This window comes from Somniosus microcephalus, unplaced genomic scaffold (genome assembly GCF_052327205.1).
Source record: "Somniosus microcephalus isolate GS21.2 unplaced genomic scaffold, FLI_Smic_1.0 unresolved_chr2, whole genome shotgun sequence".
In the NCBI taxonomy this organism is placed as follows: domain Eukaryota; kingdom Metazoa; phylum Chordata; class Chondrichthyes; order Squaliformes; family Somniosidae; genus Somniosus; species Somniosus microcephalus.
The window spans coordinates 70,851,143-70,868,020 of NW_028225180.1; the positions used below are offsets into that span (position 1 = coordinate 70,851,143).

The window sequence follows — 16,878 nt, forward strand, 5'->3', positions numbered from 1 at the left end:
CTCATTCCAAAACTAGAATCCAGTCCCTGCAACCTATGCGTATTTTTATTTAATTTGAGTTGGCATCATTACTCTGAGAATAGAGGGGACATTAAACCCATTCTGTATCGGTCGATTTACCCTGTTGTTGCCAATGTTCCCTCTCATTTTTATTTTAGGTACAGGGGCCCCTTAAATTTTCTGCCTCCCGATCGCCGTGCGGCCGCTCACCAGCTGTAACGCTGGTTAAGATACCGCGCGGCCAGGCAGCAAATTTAAGGAGAACATGGGTTGCCCATAATAACCAAGTGTGTGGGATAAGGGACTCAAATCCATGGCCTCCCATTCCATAGTGCAGCATGCTGAAACTCCAACAAACTGCAATACTGAGCCACTTCATTGCACTCAGAAGCGAGTTGTTGTGAACTGGAACGCGCTGCCTGAAAGGGGCGGTGGAAGCAGGTTCAATAGTGACTTTCCAAAGGGGAATTGGATAAATATTTGAAGGGAAAACATTTACAGGGCTGTGAGGAAAGATTAGGGGAGTGGGACTAACTCTACCAAAGAGCCGGCACAGGCACGATGGGCTGAATGGCCTCCTTCTCTGCTGCATCGTTCTATGATAACATTCGTTATAAATCATGTGGTTCTCCTTTAATATCTACTCTGCTGGACAAACAGCTTGGTTTACATGGAGTTACAGGCCCAACTGGTCCATGCCGGTGTTTATGCTCCACTCGAGCCTCCTCCCACCCCTCTTCATCTCGCCCTATCAACATATCCTTCTATTCCTTTCTCGCTCATGTGTTTATCCAGCTTCCCCTTAAGTGCATCTCTGCTATTCACCTCAACCACTCCCTGTGGTAGCAAGTTCCACATTCTCACCACTCTCTGGGTGAAGAAGTTTCTCCTGAATTCCCTATTGGATTTATTTATACAGCACGCGAAGGGATAAACAAAGGGAAACTTGTAAACTGCTTCCTGTGGCCTGGATTTCAACCAGGCGCCAATCGGATCAGAACATTTTTCAAAAACAGAAAGTTAACTGAAATAATTGATCTTTCTTTCTAATGGCTCCTCTGTACCATCTGATCCTTTCCTCCCCTCCTCTCGAAGTGAGGGCTCGCGCTGGGATAGGGTTTCTCGGGGTGAGCTGCTCACTCGAGCTTCCCTTGTGAGGCCCTTCTTCAGGGGTGAACTTCAATGCTGAGTTTTGCCAGGCTATTCAACAGCGGGGGGTGGGGTAGCACAGCCGAGCCTGATCCTGTACTCCGCCAACGCGCACCATCCAGTCGGAGCCACTGGATAGCAATTCGGAGCAGCGGCTCTCTCAGATTCTTCCGCTCACGTGCCGAGCAGTGCTGGACTCAACGGCAGCCCATTTTGGTTAAAAAAGGTCGGACTTTCGGAATATATTCTCTGCCATTCCCTACATGAAGGTCTGCTGGCACCATACACCACCCATAAGGAGGAGAGGGAAGACTCTGTTCGTGTCCTCATTAATACTCTGAAACCAGTCGTTGAGAGGGGTGTAAGATTGAGACAAGGTGACTCAGTAACTGAGGTAACAGAGGAGGTTGATCAAGGTACTGCAGTATAGGCCTAGAAATTCAGTATCGCCCCGTTTGGGGCGCCAGCCTCGCCAGGGCGCTAAAAGTAGCGCCCCGGAAGCATTCGCGGCCGCCCGCCGGAAATTCAGTGGTAGCGCCCCAAAGGGAAACATGGCGCTACTGGAGGCGCCCCGCATCCCTCTTGGGGCGCTGCGACTGACTATCGTGGCGCAACGTGCCGCAGCGTCACACGCTGCGGCACGTCGCGCTGCGGTACTGCAGGCCTTCCTCCCCTACTTAAAGGGGAGGGGCCTTGTTCAGCGCGATCTGGGGCCCAGCTGGGCCCCCGAGGATCGCGAGTGCCGGCAAAAGAGCCTGGCACTGAGGAGAAGTGCCGGGCTCTTGAAACGCAGCCGGCACTCCGCAGGGGGGGTGGGTTCAGGAGGCCGGGGACGGCAGCGCAGAGGTGTGCTGGCAGGCGGCCAGCAACAAAAATGGCCGCCCCGCACCTCTCCTTTAATTTGCGCCTCCACCGCCGCAGGTAGGCCCCCCCGAACCGGTCGCACATAGCATCCGGCGGTAAATCAGGGGGCGCTTCCAAATATCGCGGCCGGGGCGTCAGCGGGGCGCTGCGCACACCGATGACGTCATCAGTAGCGGCGCAGCGCTAACGGCTAGCGCCACCACTAGCGTCCCGCTGAATTTAGCGGGAGGCGTGGCCAGTGGCTTGCGACCCAATTAGCGCCCTCTTAAGGCGCTAACGGGTGGCGCAGCCAACTGAATTTCTCCCCCATAGACTTTCGGAAAGCATTTGACAAAGTGCCACACAGGAGGCTTATTAAGAAAAGAAAGAAAGACTTGCATTTATATAGCACCTGCCACCGCCACCGGACATCTCAAACCACTTTACAGCCAATGAAGTACTTTTTGGAGTGTAGTCACTGTTGTTGGAAGCTGGAAGTCCATGGAATTAAGGGGAAAGTGGCGGTACGGATACGAAATTGGCTCAGTGACAGGAAGCAGAGGGTGGTGGTGGATGGATGTTTCTCAGACTGGGAGCTGGTTTGCAGTCGTGTTTCCCAAGGGTCAGTTTTGAGTCCATCTTTGCAATTTTTATAAACGACCTAGACTCGGGTGTAGGGAGCAACGTTATAAAGTTTGCAGATGATTCAAAACTTGGCAACATAGTAGGTCACGATGAGGATAGTTACAGGCTTCAGGATGACACAGACAGGAGGGTGAAATGGGCAGGAGCGCGGCAGATGGAGTTCAATGTGGAGAAGTGTGAAGTGATGTACTTTGGGAGGACTAATATGGAAAGTCAGTGCACAATAAATGGCAGGATTTTAGAAAGTGTAGATGAGCAGAGAGACCTTGGTGTCCATATACACAAATCCTTAAAGGTGGCGGGGCAAGTTGATAAGGGGGTTAAAAGAGCATCTGGGTTACTTGGGTTTATAAACAGAGGAATAGAATATAAAAGCAAAGCGATCACGCTCGAACTTTATCAATCACTGGTTAGGCCTCAGCTGGAGTATTGTGGACAATTCTGGGCCCCACACTTCAGGAAAGATGGAAAGGCCTTAGAAAGGGGACAGAGGAGGTTTACAGGACGTTCCCAGGGACGGGGGACTTCAGTTATGGGGAGAGGTTGGAGAAGTTGGGACTGTTCTCCTTGGAACAGAGAAGGTGAAGAGATGACCTAATCGAGGTTTACAGGATGATGAGAGGTTTCGATAGAGTAGACGGAGAAAAACTATTCCCTCGGGCGAGTGGGTCAATAACCAGAGGTCACGGATTCAGAATCATTGGAGAAAGATCCCGAGGGGAGGTGAGGAGAAATGTTCCCACTCGGAGAGCTGTGGGGATCGGGAACGCTCCACCTGAAAAGCTGATTCCATAAATGTCAGTGTATATCAGTACATAAGTGTCAGCTGTGGCTCAGTGGGTAGCACACTCGCCTCCGAGTCAGAAGGTTGTGGGTTCAACTCCCACTCCAGGGACTTGAGCACATGAAGCTAGGCTGTCACTCCAGTGCAGTACAGAGGGAGCGCTGCACTGTCAGAGGGGCAGTACTGAGGGAGCGCCGCACTGTCAGAGGGGCAGTACTGAGGGAGCGCCGCACTGTCGGAGGGGCAGTACTGAGGGAGCGACGCACTGTCGGAGGGGCAGTACTGAGGGAGCGCCGCACTGTCAGAGGGGCAGTACTGAGGGAGCGCCGCACTGTCGGAGGGGCAGTACTGAGGGAGCGCCGCACTGTCGGAGGGGCAGTGCTGAGGGAGCGTGGCACTGTCGGAGGGGCAGTGCTGAGGGAGCGCCGCACTGTCGAAGGGGCAGTGCTGAGGGAGCGTGGCACTGTCGGAGGGGCAGTGCTGAGGGAGCGCCGCACTGTCGGAGGGGCAGTACTGAGGGAGCGCCGCACTGTCGGAGGGGCAGTGCTGAGGGAGCGTGGCACTGTCGGAGGGGCAGTGCTGAGGGAGCGCCGCACTGTCGGAGGGGCAGTACTGAGGGAGCGCCGCACTGTCAGAGGGGCAGTACTGAGGGAGCGCCGCACTGTCAGAGGGGCAGTACTGAGGGAGCGCCGCACTGTCGGAGGGGCAGTACTGAGGGAGCGCCGCACTGTCGGAGGGGCAGTGCTGAGGGAGCGCCGCACTGTCGGAGGGGCAGTACTGAGGGAGCGCCGCACTGTCGGAGGGGCAGTACTGAGGGAGCGCCGCACTGTCGGAGGGGCAGTACTGAGGGAGCGCTGTACTGTCGGAGGGGCAGTGCTGAGGGAGCACCGCACTGTCGGAGGGGCAGTACTGAGGGAGCGCCGCACTGTCGGAGGGGCAGTGCTGAGGGAGCACCGCACTGTCGGAGGGGCAGTACTGAGGGAGCGCCGTACTGTCAGAAGTGCCGTCTTTCAGATGAGACGTTAAACCGAGGCCCCGTCTGCTCTCTCAGGTGGACGTTAGATCCCATGGCACTATTTCGAAGAAGAGCAGGGGAGTTCTCCCCGGTGACCTGACCAATATTTATCCCTCAATCAACATCACTAAAACAGATGATCTGGTCGTTATCACACTGCTGTTTGTGGGAGCTTGCTGTGCGCAAATTGGCTGCCGCGTTTCCTACATTACAACAGTGACCACACTTCAAAAGTTCTTCACTGGCTGTAAAGCACTTTGAGACGTCTGGTGGTTGTGAAAGGCGCTATATAAATGCAAGTCTTTCTTTATATCTAAATAATTTTAATAGGGAGTTGGAAGGGTACTCGAGGATGAGGAGTTCACAGGATTAGACAAAAAGCGGGGTGTTGGACTGAGCACGACCGCTCTTTCAAAAAGCCAGCACGGGTACAACAGGCCGAATGGCCTCCTCCTGTGCTGTAACTTTCTATGATTCCATGAGTCACTGGGGGTGTAAGATTGAGACAAGGTAGCTCGCTGCCTCTCTGCGGGAGATAGCAATGCCAAGAGGAGTCCAAGGAGCTGTTTGAGCCTTCCTGCCTGTTGCCCCTCTCTTCCAGGGGGGTAAGTAACTGGGGTCTGAAACAGTTAATTCACAGTCCTGGAAACAGGGGGCATGAAGTAAACTGGGCACCACCTCAGCCCACTGTGGGAACAAGGGTTCACACGACCTGGGGACCTCGCTGTTCTTTCTGTGGCATCTGTGAGGCCAGCGCACGATGAGTTAAAAGTTAAAATCGCTTTCTGCTGAGCGTGGGTTGTAGATTGGCTAGGAGGATTTTAAAGGAAGGATATCTTCACAGGAAAGAAAAGTGTCAAATGTGTAAGAGTCATTCAGCCATATCTGAATGTGTCAACTGGATCACTGTGTAGGATGTGAAGAGTTTTATTGCAGCATTTAGAGGGGTTGAGTGCCTGGTTGTTTACTTTATGTTGTCATTCTGTGGCACTTGCATGTATCTTTGAGATACTATGATTTATTGGTAGTATGCATGGAATATAGTGATCAAAGTAAGTATAAGAAATGTAAGGGAACACTGTTTAGGAGCTCACACTGGAATTAGATAGTGTACGTCTCAGCAGGTAACTAATCATGGACTGGTGCAGTGTGGAAAGATCGGCGCTCTCACACTGGACTGGTGTAGTGTGGAAAGATCGGCGCTCTCACACTGGACTGGTGTAGTGTGGAAAGATCGGCGCTCTCACACTGGACTGGTGCAGTGTGGAAAGATCGGCGCTCTCACACTGGATTGGTGCAGTGTGGAAAGATCGGAGCTCTCACACTGGACTGGTGTAGTGTGGAAAGATCGGAGCTCTCACACTGGACTGGTGTAGTGTGGAAAGATCGGAGCTCTCACACTGGACTGGTGCAGTGTGGACAGATCGGAGCTCTCACACTGGACTGGTGTAGTGTGGAAAGATCGGAGCTCTCACACTGGACTGGTGTAGTGTGGAAAGATCGCAGCTCTCACACTGGACTGGTGTAGTGTGGAAAGATCGGAGCTCTCACACTGGACTGGTGCAGTGTGGAAAGATCGGCGCTCTCACACTGGACTGGTGCAGTGTGGAAAGATCGGAGCGCTCACACTGGACTGGTGTAGTGTGGAAAGATCGGAGCGCTCACACTGGACTGGTGTAGTGTGGAAAGATCGGAGCTCTCACACTGGACTGGTGCAGTGTGGAAAGATCGGCGCTCTCACACTGGACTGGTGTGTGGAAAGATCGGAGCTCTCACACTGGACTGGTGTAGTGTGGAAAGATCGGCGCTCTCACACTGGACTGGTGCAGTGTGGAAAGATCGGAGCTCTCACACTGGACTGGTGTAGTGTGGAAAGATCGGAGCTCTCACACTGGACTGGTGTAGTGTGGACAGATCGGAGCTCTCACACTGGACTGGTGTAGTGTGGACAGATCGGAGCTCTCACACTGGACTGGTGCAGTGTGGACAGATCGGAGCTCTCACACTGGACTGGTGTAGTGTGGAAAGATCGGAGCTCTCACACTGGACTGGTGTAGTGTGGAAAGACCTGAGCTCTCACACTGGACTGGTGCAGTGTGGAAAGATCGGAGCTCTCAGACTGGGCTGGTGTAGTGTGGAAAGATCGGAGCTCTCACACTGGACTGGTGTAGTGTGGAAAGATCGGAGCTCTCAGACTGGGCTGGTGAAGTGTGGAAAGATCGGAGCGCTCACACTGGACTGGTGTAGTGTGGAAAGATCGGAGCTCTCAGACTGGGCTGGTGTAGTGTGGAAAGATCGGAGCTCTCACACTGGACTGGTGCAGTGTGGAAAGATCGGAGCTCTCACACTGGACTGGTGCAGTGTGGAAAGATCGGAGCTCTCACACTGGACTGGTGCAGTGTGGAAAGATCGGAGCTCTCACACTGGACTGGTGCAGTGTGGAAAGATCGGAGCTCTCACACTGGACTGATGTAGTGTGGAAAGATCGGAGCTCTCACACTGGACTGGTGCAGTGTGGAAAGATCGGAGCTCTCACACTGGATTGGTGTAGTGTGGAAAGATCGGAGCGCTCACACTGGACTGGTGTAGTGTGGACAGATCGGAGCTCTCACACTGGACTGGTGTAGTGTGGAAAGATCGGAGCTCTCACACTGGACTGGTGCAGTGTGGAAAGATCGGAGCTCTCACACTGGACTGGTGTAGTGTGGAAAGATCGGAGCTCTCACACTGGACTGGTGTAGTGTGGAAAGATCGGAGCTCTCACACTGGACTGGTGTAGTGTGGAAAGATCGGAGCGCTCACACTGGACTGGTGTAGTGTGGACAGATCGGAGCTCTCACACTGGACTGGTGTAGTGTGGAAAGATCGGAGCTCTCACACTGGACTGGTGTAGTGTGGAAAGATCGGAGCTCTCAGACTGGACTGGTGCAGTGTGGAAAGATCGGAGCGCTCACACTGGACTGGTGTAGTGTGGAAACATCGGAGCTCTCAGACTGGACTGGTGTAGTGTGGAAAGATCGGAGCTCTCACACTGGACTGGTGCAGTGTGGAAAGATCGGAGCTCACACACTGGACTGGTGCAGAGTGGAAAGATCGGAGCTCTCACACTGGACTGGTGTAGTGTGGAAAGATCGGAGCTCTCACACTGGACTGGTGTAGTGTGGAAAGATCGGAGCTCTCACACTGGACTGGTGCAGTGTGGAAAGATCGGAGCTCTCACACTGGACTGGTGCAGTGTGGAAAGGTCAGAGCTCTCACACTGGACTGGTGTAGTGTGGAAAGATCAGAGCTCTCACACTGGACTGGTGTAGTGTGGACAGATCGGAGCTCTCACACTGGACTGGTGTAGTGTGGAAAGATCGGAGCTCTCACACTGGACTGGTGTAGTGTGGAAAGATCGGAGCTCTCACACTGGACTGGTGTAGTGTGGACAGATCGGAGCTCTCACACTGGACTGGTGCAGTGTGGAAAGATCGGAGCTCTCACACTGGACTGGTGTAGTGTGGAAAGATCAGAGCTCTCACACTGGACTGGTGTAGTGTGGAAAGATCGGAGCTCTCACACTGGACTGGTGTAGTGTGGAAAGATCAGAGCTCTCACACTGGACTGGTGTACTGTGGAAAGATCGGAGCTCTCACACTGGACTGGTGTAGTGTGGACAGATCGGAGCTCTCACACTGGACTGGTGCAGTGTGGAAAGATCGGAGCTCTCACACTGGACTGGTGTAGTGTGGAAAGATCGGAGCTCTCACACTGGACTGGTGCAGTGTGGAAAGATCGGAGCTCTCACACTGGACTGGTGTAGTGTGGAAAGATCGGAGCGCTCACACTGGACTGGTGTAGTGTGGAAAGATCGGAGCTCTCACACTGGACTGGTGTAGTGTGGAAAGATCGGAGCGCTCACACTGGACTGGTGTAGTGTGGAAAGATCGGAGCTCTCACACTGGATTGGTGTAGTGTGGAAAGATCGGAGCTCTCACACTGGACTGGTGTAGTGTGGAAAGATCGGAGCTCTCACACTGGACTGGTGTAGTGTGGAAAGATCGGAGCTCTCACACTGGACTGGTGCAGTGTGGAAAGATCGGAGCTCTCACACTGGACTGGTGCAGTGTGGAAAGCTCGGAGCTCTCACACTGGACTGGTGTAGTGTGGAAAGATCCGAGCGCTCACACTGGACTGGTGTAGTGTGGAAAGATCGGAGCTCTCACACTGGACTGGTGCAGTGTGGAAAGATCGGAGCTCTCACACTGGACTGGTGTAGTGTGGAAAGATCGGAGCTCTCACACTGGACTGGTGCAGTGTGGAAAGATCGGAGCTCTCACACTGGACTGGTGTAGTGTGGACAGATCGGAGCTCTCACACTGGACTGGTGCAGTGTGGAAAGATCGGAGCTCTCACACTGGACTGGTGTCGTGTGGAAAGATCGGAGCTCTCACACTGGACTGGTGTAGTGTGGAAAGCTCGGAGCTCTCACACTGGACTGGTGTAGTGTGGAAAGATCGGAGCTCTCACACTGGACTGGTGTAGTGTGGAAAGATCCGAGCGCTCACACTGGACTGGTGTAGTGTGGAAAGATCGGAGCTCTCACACTGGACTGGTGTAGTGTGGAAAGATCGGAGCTCTCACACTGGACTGGTGTCGTGTGGAAAGATCGGAGCTCTCACACTGGACTGGTGCAGTGTGGAAAGATCGGAGCGCTCACACTGGACTGGTGCAGTGTGGAAAGATCGGAGCTCTCACACTGGACTGGTGTAGTGTGGAAAGATCGGAGCTCTCACACTGGACTGGTGTAGTGTGGAAAGATCGGAGCTCTCACACTGGACTGGTGTAGTGTGGAAAGATCGGAGCTCTCACACTGGACTGGTGTGTGGAAAGATCGGAGCTCTCACACTGGACTGGTGCAGTGTGGAAAGATCGGAGCTCTCACACTGGACTGGTGCAGTGTGGAAAGATCGGAGCTCTCACACTGGACTGGTGTAGTGTGGACAGATCGGAGCTCTCACACCGGACTGGTGTAGTGTGGACAGATCGGAGCTCTCACACTGGACTGGTGTCGTGTGGAAAGATCGGAGCTCTCACACTGGACTGGTGTAGTGTGGAAAGATCGGAGCTCTCACACTGGACTGGTGCAGTGTGGAAAGATCGGAGCTCTCACACTGGACTGGTGTAGTGTGGAAAGATCGGAGCTCTCACACTGGACTGGTGTAGTGTGGAAAGATCGGAGCTCTCACACTGGACTGGTGCAGTGTGGAAAGATCGGAGCTCTCACACTGGACTGGTGTAGTGTGGAAAGATCGGAGCTCTCACACTGGACTGGTGTAGTGTGGAAAGATCGGAGCTCTCACACTGGACTGGTGTAGTGTGGAAAGATCGGAGCTCTCACACTGGACTGGTGTAGTGTGGAAAGATCGGAGCTCTCACACTGGACTGGTGCAGTGTGGAAAGATCGGAGCTCTCACACTGGACTGGTGTAGTGTGGAAAGATCGGAGCTCTCACACTGGACTGGTGTAGTGTGGAAAGATCGGAGCTCTCACACTGGACTGGTGTAGTGTGGAAAGATCGGAGCTCTCACACTGGACTGGTGTAGTGTGGAAAGATCGGAGCTCTCACACTGGACTGGTGCAGTGTGGAAAGATCGGAGCTCTCACACTGGACTGGTGCAGTGTGGAAAGATCGGAGCGCTCACACTGGACTGGTGTAGTGTGGACAGATCGGAGCTCTCACACTGGACTGGTGTAGTGTGGAAAGATCGGAGCTCTCACACTGGACTGGTGTAGTGTGGAAAGATCGGAGCTCTCACACTGGACTGGTGCAGTGTGGAAAGATCGGAGCTCTCACACTGGACTGGTGTAGTGTGGAAAGATCGGAGCTCTCACACTGGACTGGTGTAGTGTGGAAAGACCTGAGCTCTCACACTGGACTGGTGTAGTGTGGAAAGATCGGAGCGCTCACACTGGACTGGTGTAGTGTGGAAAGATCGGAGCGCTCACACTGGACTGGTGTGGTGTGGAAAGATCGGAGCTCTCACACTGGACTGGTGCAGTGTGGAAAGATCGGAGCGCTCACACTGGACTGGTGCAGTGTGGAAAGATCGGAGCTCTCACACTGGACTGGTGTAGTGTCGAAAGATCGGAGCTCTCACACTGGACTGGTGTAGTGTGGAAAGATCGGAGCTCTCACACTGGACTGGTGTAGTGTGGAAAGATCGGAGCTCTCACACTGGACTGGTGTAGTGTGGAAAGATCGGAGCTCTCACACTGGACTGGTGTAGTGTGGAAAGATCGGAGCTCTCACACTGGACTGGTGTAGTGTGGAAAGATCGGAGCGCTCACACTGGACTGGTGTAGTGTGGAAAGATCGGAGCTCTCACACTGGACTGGTGTAGTGTGGAAAGATCGGAGCTCTCACACTGGACTGGTGTAGTGTGGAAAGATCGGAGCTCTCACACTGGACTGGTGTAGTGTGGAAAGATCGGAGCTCTCACACTGGACTGGTGTAGTGTGGAAAGATCAGAGCTCTCACACTGGACTGGTGTAGTGTGGAAAGATCGGAGCTCTCACACTGGACTGGTGTAGTGTGGAAAGATCGGAGCTCTCACACTGGACTGGTGTAGTGTGGAAAGACCGGAGCTCTCACACTGGATTAGTGTACTGTGCAAAGATCGGAGCTCTCACACTGGACTGGTGTAGTGTGGAAAGATCGGAGCTCTCACACTGGACTGGTGTAGTGTGGAAAGATCGGAGCGCTCACACTGGACTGGTGCAGTGTGGAAAGATCGGAGCGCTCACACTGGACTGGTGTAGTGTGGAAAGATCGGAGCTCTCACACTGGACTGGTGTCGTGTGGAAAGATCGGAGCTCTCACACTGGACTGGTGTAGTGTGGAAAGATCGGAGCTCTCACACTGGACTGGTGTAGTGTGGAAAGATCGGAGCTCTCACACTGGACTGGTGTAGTGTGGAAAGATCGGAGCTCTCACAGTGGACTGGTGTAGTGTGGAAAGATCGGAGCTCTCACACTGGACTGGTGCAGTGTGGAAAGATCGGAGCTCTCACACTGGACTGGTGTAGTGTGGAAAGATCGGAGCTCTCACACTGGACTGGTGTAGTGTGGAAAGATCGGAGCTCTCACACTGGACTGGTGTAGTGTGGAAAGATCGGAGCGCTCACACTGGACTGGTGTAGTGTGGAAAGATCGGAGCTCTCACACTGGACTGGTGTAGTGTGGAAAGATCGGAGCTCTCAGCCTAGACTGGTGTAGTGTGGAATGATCGGAGCGCTCACACTGGACTGGTGTAGTGTGGAAAGATCGGAGCTCTCACACTGGACTGGTGTAGTGTGGAAAGATCGGAGCTCTCACACTGGACTGGTGTAGTGTGGAAAGATCGGAGCTCTCACACTGGACTGGTGTAGTGTGGACAGATCGGAGCTCTCACACTGGACTGGTGCAGTGTGGAAAGATCGGAGCTCTCACACTGGACTGGTGTAGTGTGGAAAGATCGGAGCTCTCACACTGGACTGGTGCAGTGTGGAAAGATCGGAGCTCTCACACTGGACTGGTGTAGTGTGGACAGATCGGAGCTCTCACACTGGACTGGTGCAGTGTGGAAAGATCGGAGCTCTCACACTGGACTGGTGCAGTGTGGACAGATCGGAGCTCTCACACTGGACTGGTGCAGTGTGGAAAGATCGGAGCTCTCACACTGGACTGGTGTAGTGTGGAAAGATCGGAGCTCTCACACTGGACTGGTGTCGTGTGGAAAGATCGGAGCTCTCACACTGGACTGGTGTAGTGTGGAAAGATCGGAGCTCTCACACTGGACTGGTGCAGTGTGGAAAGATCGGAGCTCTCACACTGGACTGGTGTAGTGTGGAAAGATCGGAGCGCTCACACTGGACTGGTGTAGTGTGGAAAGATCGGAGCTCTCACACTGGACTGGTGTAGTGTGGAATGATCGGAGCTCTCACACTGGACTGGTGTCGTGTGGAAAGATCGGAGCGCTCACACTGGACTGGTGTAGTGTGGAAAGATCGGAGCTCTCACACTGGACTGGTGTAGTGTGGAAAGATCGGAGCTCTCACACTGGACTGGTGTAGTGTGGAAAGATCGGAGCTCTCACACTGGACTGGTGCAGTGTGGAAAGATCGGAGCTCTCACACTGGACTGGTGTAGTGTGGAAAGATCGGAGCTCTCACACTGGACTGGTGTAGTGTGGAAAGACCTGAGCTCTCACACTGGACTGGTGTAGTGTGGACAGATCGGAGCTCTCACACTGGACTGGTGTAGTGTGGAAAGATCGGAGCTCTCACACTGGACTGGTGCAGTGTGGAAAGATCAGAGCTCTCACACTGGACTGGTGTAGTGTGGACAGATTGGAGCTCTCACACTGGACTGGTGCAGTGTGGAAAGATCGGAGCTCTCACACTGGACTGGTGCAGTGTGGAAAGATCGGAGCTCTCACACTGGACTGGTGTAGTGTGGAAAGATCGGAGCTCTCACACTGGACTGGTGTAGTGTGGAAAGATCGGAGCGCTCACACTGGACTGGTGTAGTGTGGAAAGATCGGAGCTCTCACACTGGACTGGTGTAGTGTGGAAAGATCGGAGCTCTCAGCCTAGACTGGTGTAGTGTGGAATGATCGGAGCGCTCACACTGGACTGGTGTAGTGTGGAAAGATCGGAGCTCTCACACTGGACTGGTGTAGTGTGGAAAGATCGGAGCTCTCACACTGGACTGGTGTAGTGTGGAAGATCGGAGCTCTCACACTGGACTGGTGTAGTGTGGACAGATCGGAGCTCTCACACTGGACTGGTGCTAGTGTGGAAAGATCGGAGCTCTCACACTGGACTGGTGCAGTGTGGAAAGATCGGAGCTCTCACACTGGACTGGTGTAGTGTGGAAAGATCGGAGCTCTCACACTGGACTGGTGCAGTGTGGAAAGATCGGAGCTCTCACACTGGACTGGTGCAGTGTGGAAAGATCGGAGCTCTCACACTGGACTGGTTGCAGTGTGGAAAGATCGGAGCTCTCACACTGGACTGGTGCAGTGTGGAAAGATCGGAGCTCTCACACTGGACTGATGTAGTGTGGAAAGATCGGAGCTCTCACACTGGACTGGTGCAGTGTGGAAAGATCGGAGCTCTCACACTGGATTGGTGTAGTGTGGAAAGATCGGAGCGCTCACACTGGACTGGTGTAGTGTGGACAGATCGGAGCTCTCACACTGGACTGGTGTAGTGTGGAAAGATCGGAGCTCTCACACTGGACTGGTGCAGTGTGGAAAGATCGGAGCTCTCACACTGGACTGGTGTAGTGTGGAAAGATCGGAGCTCTCACACTGGACTGGTGTAGTGTGGAAAGATCGGAGCTCTCACACTGGACTGGTGTAGTGTGGAAAGATCGGAGCGCTCACACTGGACTGGTGTAGTGTGGACAGATCGGAGCTCTCACACTGGACTGGTGTAGTGTGGAAAGATCGGAGCTCTCACACTGGACTGGTGTAGTGTGGAAAGATCGGAGCTCTCAGACTGGACTGGTGCAGTGTGGAAAGATCGGAGCGCTCACAACTGGACTGGTGTAGTGTGGAAACATCGGAGCTCTCAGACTGGACTGGTGTAGTGTGGAAAGATCGGAGCTCTCACACTGGACTGGTGTGTGGAAAGATCGGAGCTCTCACACTGGACTGGTGCAGTGTGGAAAGATCGGAGCTCTCACACTGGACTGGTGCAGTGTGGAAAGATCGGAGCTCTCACACTGGACTGGTGTAGTGTGGACAGATCGGAGCTCTCACACCGGACTGGTGTAGTGTGGACAGATCGGAGCTCTCACACTGGACTGGTGTCGTGTGGAAAGATCGGAGCTCTCACACTGGACTGGTGTAGTGTGGAAAGATCGGAGCTCTCACACTGGACTGGTGCAGTGTGGAAAGATCGGAGCTCTCACACTGGACTGGTGTAGTGTGGAAAGATCGGAGCTCTCACACTGGACTGGTGTAGTGTGGAAAGATCGGAGCTCTCACACTGGACTGGTGCAGTGTGGAAAGATCGGAGCTCTCACACTGGACTGGTGTAGTGTGGAAAGATCGGAGCTCTCACACTGGACTGGTGTAGTGTGGAAAGATCGGAGCTCTCACACTGGACTGGTGTAGTGTGGAAAGATCGGAGCTCTCACACTGGACTGGTGTAGTGTGGAAAGATCGGAGCTCTCACACTGGACTGGTGCAGTGTGGAAAGATCGGAGCTCTCACACTGGACTGGTGTAGTGTGGAAAGATCGGAGCTCTCACACTGGACTGGTGTAGTGTGGAAAGATCGGAGCTCTCACACTGGACTGGTGTAGTGTGGAAAGATCGGAGCTCTCACACTGGACTGGTGTAGTGTGGAAAGATCGGAGCTCTCACACTGGACTGGTGCAGTGTGGAAAGATCGGAGCTCTCACACTGGACTGGTGCAGTGTGGAAAGATCGGAGCGCTCACACTGGACTGGTGTAGTGTGGACAGATCGGAGCTCTCACACTGGACTGGTGTAGTGTGGAAAGATCGGAGCTCTCACACTGGACTGGTGTAGTGTGGAAAGATCGGAGCTCTCACACTGGACTGGTGCAGTGTGGAAAGATCGGAGCTCTCACACTGGACTGGTGTAGTGTGGAAAGATCGGAGCTCTCACACTGGACTGGTGTAGTGTGGAAAGACCTGAGCTCTCACACTGGACTGGTGTAGTGTGGAAAGATCGGAGCGCTCACACTGGACTGGTGTAGTGTGGAAAGATCGGAGCGCTCACACTGGACTGGTGTGGTGTGGAAAGATCGGAGCTCTCACACTGGACTGGTGCAGTGTGGAAAGATCGGAGCGCTCACACTGGACTGGTGCAGTGTGGAAAGATCGGAGCTCTCACACTGGACTGGTGTAGTGTCGAAAGATCGGAGCTCTCACACTGGACTGGTGTAGTGTGGAAAGATCGGAGCTCTCACACTGGACTGGTGTAGTGTGGAAAGATCGGAGCTCTCACACTGGACTGGTGTAGTGTGGAAAGATCGGAGCTCTCACACTGGACTGGTGTAGTGTGGAAAGATCGGAGCTCTCACACTGGACTGGTGTAGTGTGGAAAGATCGGAGCGCTCACACTGGACTGGTGTAGTGTGGAAAGATCGGAGCTCTCACACTGGACTGGTGTAGTGTGGAAAGATCGGAGCTCTCACACTGGACTGGTGTAGTGTGGAAAGATCGGAGCTCTCACACTGGACTGGTGTAGTGTGGAAAGATCGGAGCTCTCACACTGGACTGGTGTAGTGTGGAAAGATCAGAGCTCTCACACTGGACTGGTGTAGTGTGGAAAGATCGGAGCTCTCACACTGGACTGGTGTAGTGTGGAAAGATCGGAGCTCTCACACTGGACTGGTGTAGTGTGGAAAGACCGGAGCTCTCACACTGGATTAGTGTACTGTGCAAAGATCGGAGCTCTCACACTGGACTGGTGTAGTGTGGAAAGATCGGAGCTCTCACACTGGACTGGTGTAGTGTGGAAAGATCGGAGCGCTCACACTGGACTGGTGCAGTGTGGAAAGATCGGAGCGCTCACACTGGACTGGTGTAGTGTGGAAAGATCGGAGCTCTCACACTGGACTGGTGTCGTGTGGAAAGATCGGAGCTCTCACACTGGACTGGTGTAGTGTGGAAAGATCGGAGCTCTCACACTGGACTGGTGTAGTGTGGAAAGATCGGAGCTCTCACACTGGACTGGTGTAGTGTGGAAAGATCGGAGCTCTCACAGTGGACTGGTGTAGTGTGGAAAGATCGGAGCTCTCACACTGGACTGGTGCAGTGTGGAAAGATCGGAGCTCTCACACTGGACTGGTGTAGTGTGGAAAGATCGGAGCTCTCACACTGGACTGGTGTAGTGTGGAAAGATCGGAGCTCTCACACTGGACTGGTGTAGTGTGGAAAGATCGGAGCGCTCACACTGGACTGGTGTAGTGTGGAAAGATCGGAGCTCTCACACTGGACTGGTGTAGTGTGGAAAGATCGGAGCTCTCAGCCTAGACTGGTGTAGTGTGGAATGATCGGAGCGCTCACACTGGACTGGTGTAGTGTGGAAAGATCGGAGCTCTCACACTGGACTGGTGTAGTGTGGAAAGATCGGAGCTCTCACACTGGACTGGTGTAGTGTGGAAAGATCGGAGCTCTCACACTGGACTGGTGTAGTGTGGACAGATCGGAGCTCTCACACTGGACTGGTGCAGTGTGGAAAGATCGGAGCTCTCACACTGGACTGGTGTAGTGTGGAAAGATCGGAGCTCTCACACTGGACTGGTGCAGTGTGGAAAGATCGGAGCTCTCACACTGGACTGGTGTAGTGTGGACAGATCGGAGCTCTCACACTGGACTGGTGCAGTGTGGAAAGATCGGAGCTCTCACACTGGACTGGTGCAGTGTGGACAGATCGGA

The 16,878-nt window shown here is 53.7% G+C and overlaps 1 protein-coding gene across 1 annotated transcript in view; it reads right to left on the reverse strand.

Annotated features, from left to right (window-relative positions):
- The window catches only part of LOC147092801 (pyruvate carboxylase, mitochondrial-like), an 80,830-nt gene that overhangs the window by 6,078 nt on the left and 57,874 nt on the right, over positions 1-16,878 (reverse strand). The window lies entirely within an intron of this gene.